General features: G+C 44.8%; 1 long non-coding RNA gene across 1 annotated transcript; it reads right to left on the reverse strand.

Annotated features, from left to right (window-relative positions):
- Positions 1-1,084: 1,084 nt before the first annotated feature.
- On the reverse strand, positions 1,085-6,704 carry LOC118535097 (uncharacterized). Its single transcript, XR_004917039.2, has 3 exons — positions 6,295-6,704; positions 4,444-4,607; positions 1,085-3,256 (listed from the first exon to the last, which is right to left on the reverse strand). It is a non-coding gene; the product is annotated as an uncharacterized LOC118535097 (long non-coding RNA).
- Between the last annotated feature and the right edge of the window lie 1,581 nt (positions 6,705-8,285).

An 8,285-nucleotide genomic window follows, 5' to 3' on the forward strand; every position in this document is an offset into this window, starting at 1 on the left:
ATAAGACACAGGGACTAGAACATGAGCCTGGAGAGCCTCAGGAGGTGCCAGAGGCCCAAAGATGTTGAAGCCAGACTCTATTTATAGCACTTCATACAACAAAGGTTAAACAGTTTTCCTTCTGTAAGACAAAGCTGCAAATTAGGGAGCCAGGATCCTGAGTTCTGGGTTTCCTAGTGGAGGACTGGCAAAAAGAATCACAGTGCACTTGAATTGGTCTAGACTGACCACAAATCAGTCCCAGCTCCTCTGTCTGCCTTTTGTTCCCTCCCTCCCCTTTGCATCTGCTCTGCCTGCCTACCACTCTCTGCCCTTACTCCTCTGAGAGTTGGTGTGTTCTACTGGGCATCTCTGGCTTAGCTACCTTTCAGTTTCTGGTTTTTTTTCTTATGTTTGATAATGTAACATCTAACCATTTTCTCAATTTTGTCCTGGCTGCCTCTGGCAAGCCAGATTAACCTGCCTCACAGTGAAGATGAAGGCTGTCCACTCCATGGAGCCAAAGGGGAGGCATGAGCTCCCCGGCCTGGACCAGTAATTGCTCATCACTCTACTCCAGCTCTCTTATTGCTAAGGCAGTACAGTGGGCCAGTGTTCCTCCAACTGAGGTACACACTTTCTGGAAAATTTGAACAGTTTCCAAATGATACTCAGACAAGGATACGTATAAAGGCATCAATGCCCACAGGTATTCTTTGCTAATATTGGTCTGCTTGAAATGAGCCTATGCTGAGAATATACCTTCCTCACTCTACAAAAGAAAGATATATCCCTTGCCCATCCCAACTCTTGTTTTGGTTCTTTGCTGCAGGAGGGCACCTGAAACAATGGGATAAATTAAAATTAATGATAAACCAAGTCCCTTAAGCTCATAAGGCTTTGTGTCCTTCCCTATCTTATACATATTTCTGCAAGAAGGGCATGTTGGCCCATGGGGGCTCATAATTCAGAATATCCAAAGTAGCATAAGCTTGCGATGTTGGTCCTTTAAAATGTAATTTTTGTAGGACTATTGGATTTTCCGAAATACGATAAATCAAACACACAAACAAATATTTCACCTGCTATCTTTCAGATATAGCATGCTTTATTCAGTAAAGTAATGAAAATGTATTTTACTCAATAATATAAAATATTTATTCAAATTATAGTCAATCCTCGTTTTATTTCAACATATAAAATAGTTAACATTTCCTATCTCCTATTAATAAAACTTATTTTTTTTAAAGATTTTATTTATTTATTTGAGAGACAGAGAATGAGAGAGAGCACATGAGAGGGGGGAGGGTCAGAGGGAGAAGCAGACTCCCTGCCAAGCAGGGAGCCCGATGCGGGACTCAATCCAGGGACTCCAGGATCATGACCTGAGCCAAAAGCAGTTGCTTAACCAACTGAGCCACCCAGGCGCCCCAATAAAACTTATTTTAAAAACGTGTGAAAAATTTTAGATGTCAATTTAAAAATGCATGTATGAGCACATAGATTTTCAAAATTCTTTCACAAGGTGTAGAAGCCAACGTTTGAAGACCCTGGAGTAGGACACTTGCCATTAAGGATCACGGTTGTTCTTATTCTATTTCAAAGTGTGCTGAGTTTCTACTATGTGCCAGGCACAGTGAGCCTTCTTTGAAATAAGTGCATCTCTCTGTGCTCTGGAAAATGCTCAGTCTCCTGGTGGTGGATGACCTGGTCTCAAAGAGCTCTATAGTCTGCCTTCCACACTGAGAAATATGTGCATCTAACTCCAGGACCAGAAGTTGTGACTCACACAGAAGGTGCACAAGTCTGGCAGAAGGTCATCCTGAGAGGGCAGTAGGCACCCAGTCACACGTTTTGGGCTTGTGTGTTCTGGTGTGTCCAGGTGCATGAAAGAAATGTCAACAACTCAAGAGGGGCTCCAGTGTAGGGTGTGTGTTCCCCTGGGAGTGCACCTGGGATCCAGAGAGCCAGGACACAGCAGGGCACAAACAAAGTTCACAAGTAATGGAATGTGCACACACGCTGGGATTGATGCTCGAACCATGTCATCCCAGAGGTGCGCCAGATGCAGAAGGTGTGGCTCTGGCCCATGAGCCAGCTGTGGATCACTGTGGGGTGTCATCCACAAAGCCACTGTGGAGGAAGCTGGGCTTGAGCAGAACTCTGAATGATGGATAGGATGTGGGGAATTGGAGAGAGGCAGGGAAGTTGCCCAGTTGCCATCAGTCAGGCAGACAGGCACCGAGCAGCTGGTCTGTGCTCAGGTCTGCTCAGGACCCTGAGAAATTGGGGGAGTTGGATACAGATTTAATAAGGGACTCCAGGCACAAACGCTGGGAAAATTCAAGTCTCCCTGCAGGAAAGTATGTGATTAAGGCCTGGGTCCCTGGAGCAGCGAGCACCCCAGGAATTTGGAAGTGGGAAAGCTACCAATGGATCTGATGGGCTAGGGATGAAGGGTAGCCTTGGAGAGGAGAATGAGCCCAGTAGGAAGGGTAAACAGAATGTGGATTGTGGGGCATCCCAAGTAGGGGCATCCCAGGTAGAGAAAACAAAGGTGGCCTAGGCTTGGCCTAGAACTGACCTGCTGTGTTGAGCAAACAGCAAAATGAAATGCCAAAAGACTGAGCTGCTAAAACAGTCACTCCTTCAGTAAGTGAACATTCTCGAAGCACCTATCTGCCAGATATCGCAGGTATCCAGTGAGGAAGACTCACTGAAGGATGATGAGGAGGGCTGGGAAGAAGAGGTTCAGATCACAGGGAAGCTTACAGCAAGAGGTTGCAGACAGTCTGGGAAACAGGAAGAGTCGGCGGAGTGGGGCAGGCAGGGTACACTGGTGGAGTGAGGGGGGCTTTGGAAAGTAGGACTGAGGCAGAATGGGGAGGGTTTCGAAAGCCAAGGAGAAGCAACTGCTCTTCATTCCCAGCGCATTTCACATTGTGGAGCTTGAAGCCATCACATGTTCTTCTCCAAGGAGATGGCTTATTGCTGGTTAGGCCCCAGGAAGACCCGAGCAATGACAGCTTGCAGGACGGGTTTGGACCGAGAGGGAGTAGAAGGCAGGGAGCCAGTCAGGGAGACATTACACAGCCTGCATTATTCGGTCCCGGACCCAGAGGGAGGACGAAAGCATCCGTGCAGTTGATTTCAGGAAAGATTTACACCACAGCTGCATAGATTCACCTCGTTGTCACTCCTGATATTCTTCCAAGGAAGAGCTTTCCACCCTGGTGGTGGGGGACGGGTGGGGGTGGGCACATATATATAAATTTTGCTGGAAAGCAAAGAGGAGACAATATTATCATTCCGAAAATATGATTCAATTTCCCACATATTCATTACCAGCTATCATCAGCTTCCTTCTCTTTGTCTTCTTCTTGCTCTCTTTTTTAAAAATGTTAAAGTTCTTGTGGTAGTATGATCATTATATTCAAAGTATTTATGAGAAAAGCTCACTACAACTGCAGCTGTTAGAATCATGCCCCATTAGGGAAGCAAGGCCCAACAGCTCAGAGAGGAGGAAACAGGGTTGGGTCTTCAACTGCCCAGTAATGAGACAATAACCCGGGACCATTTGGTCACATTCCAGTCCGGCCCTTAGAAAGCACATGTGTTTTTACGCGGCCGTTTCTAGACCTCTCGGTTACAGGGAACATCTGGGATGCGTGTGTAAGCCATCTTCAACAAGGCAAGGCCCAGGGTGCAGGGGGTGGTGGCCCCTGGCTGAGCTCTGAGCACAGACTCCAGCCCGCGCAATGGGGGATCTGCCGAGAAGTCTGCTCTGGGTGGCAGAGCCCTGTGTGCTGATGGATTGGCTCCTACATGACTTGGAACAGTTTGTTGTGTGGGTCTGTGGCTCGTGCCAGGAAGACTGATGTGGCGGGTTTGATTGGTGGGGTTTGTGAATGGGTCAGTTAGCTTTGCACAGAGGCAAACTTTGTTCTCTTCACTTAGCTGCACCCCCAACCTGGCCGGGCGCACGACAAATGGCAACCAGGTGACGGGAGTGGTGATCTCTCCCGGGAAAACCAACTGTGAGCTCATCCTCTTGGTGGGCGGGTCAGGAATGTCCTCCTTACCCATGGAGAATGATTTATTGTTTTTTCAAACACCCCATGTGTAATATCTTCAGTTGCCCTCCCAGGAGCCATGCTGTAAATACAAAATGTAATCTCATTTACAATTTAGGCAGGCAGCAAGATACATCGGGTTGATGAAAGGCTTGGACACAGGAGGAGCCAAGATTTGCTTCCCATCTTTGGGGCAGAGCATCGGTACTTCACATGAAAAAGTACTGAAGGCCAAGGGAGAGTTGATGGAAATCATTTAAACCAGAGGCTCAAGGCAGCAAATTGGGATACAACCCTACCCCTTTCCCCTCATGAACACAAGCAAACAGAAACTTTCTACAAACGAGGGTCTTGAGCATGAGATGTTAAAAGGCAAATGCTTATCAGTAACCTTTGAAATACTCCTGGCTGTTGAAGCAGTGTTTCTCTCTCTCTTACCATACCACCCGCTTAGATATGACAAGCGACTTGAACCGTTTCCTTTTCCTTTGAGATGTTAAATGTATGTGCAATCTGCAGCCACGAAGGTTTTCTTTCAAATGGTTCTCCGTCTACCTACAGAGAAAGAGAAGACATGAAATCGTTGCAGAGCCAGATGGTCTGGCTTTCTCTGCATTTGGCTAAGAATGAGACACAGCCCATTCTGAGTAGTCAGGCATGCAAGGTGTATCCCCGCACCTATGGCCATGATCACTCTTTCTTTAAAGAGCCTCTAAGCTTCTGCAGTAAAAGTGGTGCCTCCAAATGTTTTCAGGCCACAGTTCTTTTTTTTTTTTTTTTTTTTTTTTTTACTTTAAGAAGTCATCTCCCATAGGGAAGATGCGTTATTTTTTCTTGTTTTACTGGCACCTGTAATTCTTTCAATGACATTTCCTATTCTAGCTCCAAAGTTGATGCCAAGCCGTGATCTACCTCATATAGGTACAGTATTCTGGACTCAGACTTGAGAGGGTGGGGGAAGAGAAGGAAGTGCAGAAGGGACAAATAAAATGCGAAAGCAAAAAAAATTAGTCCATGGAATCATTAGCATGCTATTTTCATTACTCAAATACTTTCCAGATTATTGGATGCTCATTTTGGAAATAAAAACATCTATTCAAAACATCAACAAAAATATTTATAGCCAATATATCTAAAGATTAATATTCTTAATGCATTTGAAAAAAAAAAAACATTTGAGCTGATAGTCAACAAGTTTTTGACCTACAAAAAATGTCAGTTGCACATGGCTCATCAGAATACTAAAGCTGTAACAGATAAATGGGCCCGGATTATTAGTAGAAAATATAAATGGCTTCAAACATGTGAAAAACCGTGTAACCTAATAACCAAAAAAATGCAAATAAAAAGCAAACCCAATCTATTTTCAGCTATGATAAATAGCAGGGATGCTTAGCAAGTCTGACTGTCCAGCGCTTGGCATAAAGAAACAAGAACAGTGCTCCAGGGAATGCAAGTTGGCATAACCTTCTTGGAAAGCAAATTGGCGATAATGTAACAAAAAATGTGGGGTTTTTTTTGAATGTTCAAATCTTAGTTCTAATAATTCCAGCTCTGTGAATTTATCCAGGGGAAAAAATGGTCTGTCCAAAGATGTACATCGCAGTATTTATAACAGTAAAAATGTGGAAGCAAGCCCCATATCCAAGAATAGAGAAATTAAGCAGTAATCAGAAACAAGGAAAGTAGCCGTAAACAAACTTGTCTATAAATCTCCCATTGGCTATTTAATAATTGTGTGATGTTAGACACATTACTAAAACTCTGAGCCTCAATAATTTTTGTCAGTTTGTATCATGAAAATAATTCCTACTTTGTTGGGATCCTGTTGTCAGGATTAAATGGGAAAATGTTTATAAATTGCTTGAAACAGTGTCTAGAATGCAGAAAATATCAGCTTCTCTGTATTATTATTTGGCCACCCTCAATATTCCTCAGCTGTTGAAAGAATATTTAAGCATAATTTGTAATAACAGGAAATTTCGCATTATGTTATGTGAAAAATCAGAGCATAGAGTGAAATAGAGATCTTGGTCCAGATTCTGTAAAATATGCATAGAAAAAGGAAAAAAAAAAATGGATGAAATAGAAATCAAAATTTAACGGGTTGTCTGGGTCTTAGAATTAGGGGTGATTTTCCTATGGGCTTTCAACTTCTGTGTCATTTCCAAGTGAGCTATAATGAGCATGCATTATTTTTATCATCGAGAAAGGATAAAATATATTTCCTAAAATACATCACCAGCCTCTGGTGTTGGTTTCCAGACAGAGCAGGTAGTTGTTTTTATCCATGGCTCCCAGGCAGGATAGAAGGGCAGCTGAGACTCAGGGACAGAGGTCCAGATGAGGAGCTAGGACCACTGGCTTTGGGGTCCTGGATCTCCACTTAATACCCTGCAACCCTGGCCGTTGTGGACTGTGCTGCTATGGGGAGAGCATCCAGCGAGATCAACACTTCACTGCAGAGCCAGTGGGGAAATGCCTCCTCACTCCCTCTCAGCATGCCACGCACCACGCTGGGTTTTCTGTGGAGCTCTCTGATACACTTTGGTTCCCCTCTCCGGCTGCTGGTGGGATGGAATAATTTGGCCAAGATATTCTTTCAGCTTGTATCCCTTGCGATGGGCTGAATTGTGTCCCCCTAAAATCCATATGTTGAATTCCTAACCCCCAGTACTGCAGGATGTGACCTTATTTGGAAATAGGGTTGTTGCCAAAGTATTGGGTTAAGATGAGATCATCTGGGGGGCCCTAACCCTATACAACTGCTGTCTTTATAAAAGGAAATGTGGACACAGAGACATGCAGAATGTGTGTCCACACAGAATGTCTCCACACATTCTCCACACAGGAAGGGCACCCTGTGAAGGCTGGAGTTACACTGCCACGAGCTAAGGAACCACCAGAAGCTTGGAGAGAGACCCGGAACAGACCCTTCCCAGCACCTTCCAAGGGAGCATGGCCTTGCTGACACCTGGATTTCAGACTTCTGGCTTCTGGAACGGTGAGGCAAGAAATTTCTGTAGTTTAAGCCCCTCCCTGCCCCCATTTTGTGGTAGTTTGTGAGGGCAGCCCCAACGAACGAAGATGGCCCCCTTTCCCTCAGTCCATGTCACTCCTTCCACCTTCCCTCCCTTCCAGCGACAAAAATAAAAGACTTCTGAATCAAAGGAGTGTTCTGTCATGGTCCACTGGGTGGAAGGGTGCCCAGTGCCCTCCCCCAGGGCTCTGCACAGTCTGCAACTCAGTGAAGTTGCTCAGTGAACCAGTCAACGCTTCAACCACAGTGGCTTCTGGTCAGTCACATGTGGCGAGTCATATGTAAATTCTTCCACCTGCAGCGTACACGTCTGTACGGTGAGAATCTGCATAGGCCCTCACGGAGTGGGTCTTTATCCCATATACCATAACAATGATGGGAGAAAACATGTGATATTAGTAAGAACAAACCGAAAGTACTATATTTATTATATCATAAATGTGTTCAAATGTGAAAGAGGCCCCAAAAGTGGCTTAACACACGTCTGTCTCATGTAGAAGCCCAAGGTGGGGCCTTGCTTGTGAGGATTTTGTTATGGACTGAACTTTGTGTCCCCTTCAAATTGCTATGTTGAAGTCCTACCCCAATGTGATGGTATTGGGAGGTTGAGCCTCTGGGAGGTGATTAGGTTTAGATGTGGTTATTAGGGTGGGGCCCCATGATGAGATTAGTGTCCTTATAAGAAAAGGAAGAGAGACCAGAGCTCTTTCTGTCACGTGAGTAATAAGGTGACCATCTAGTGAGACCTTAAACTTCCTAGCCTCTGGAATTGGAGAAAGAAAGGTCTGTTGTTTAAGCTGCCCACTCCATGGTGTTTTGTTGTAGCAGCTTGAGTGACTAAGACAATCTTCTTGCCCTGTCAGCCTTTCCCTTACCACTGATTCACACCCTCATTTCCAAAAGGATTCCCTGTCACACTGACATTTCACTCAGCAGGGAAGAAGAAAGGGACGGGGAGAACCCACTCTCTCCCACTGAGGCAAATTGCACACAACACTCCCCCTCTGTGTCCCACTGGCCAGGAATTGATCCCATGACCATTCTCAAAGCAAAGGGAGCTGAAGAATATAATCTTTTTTCCTGGGCAGACAGTGACCAGGTTAAAAAACTTTCTTCTTTTTCTGAGCATTTTTTTGAAGTATACTTGACACCATGTTACATTAGTTTCAGGTGTGCAACGTCATGATTCAACA

This window comes from Halichoerus grypus, chromosome 9 (genome assembly GCF_964656455.1).
Source record: "Halichoerus grypus chromosome 9, mHalGry1.hap1.1, whole genome shotgun sequence".
NCBI lineage: Eukaryota > Metazoa > Chordata > Mammalia > Carnivora > Phocidae > Halichoerus > Halichoerus grypus.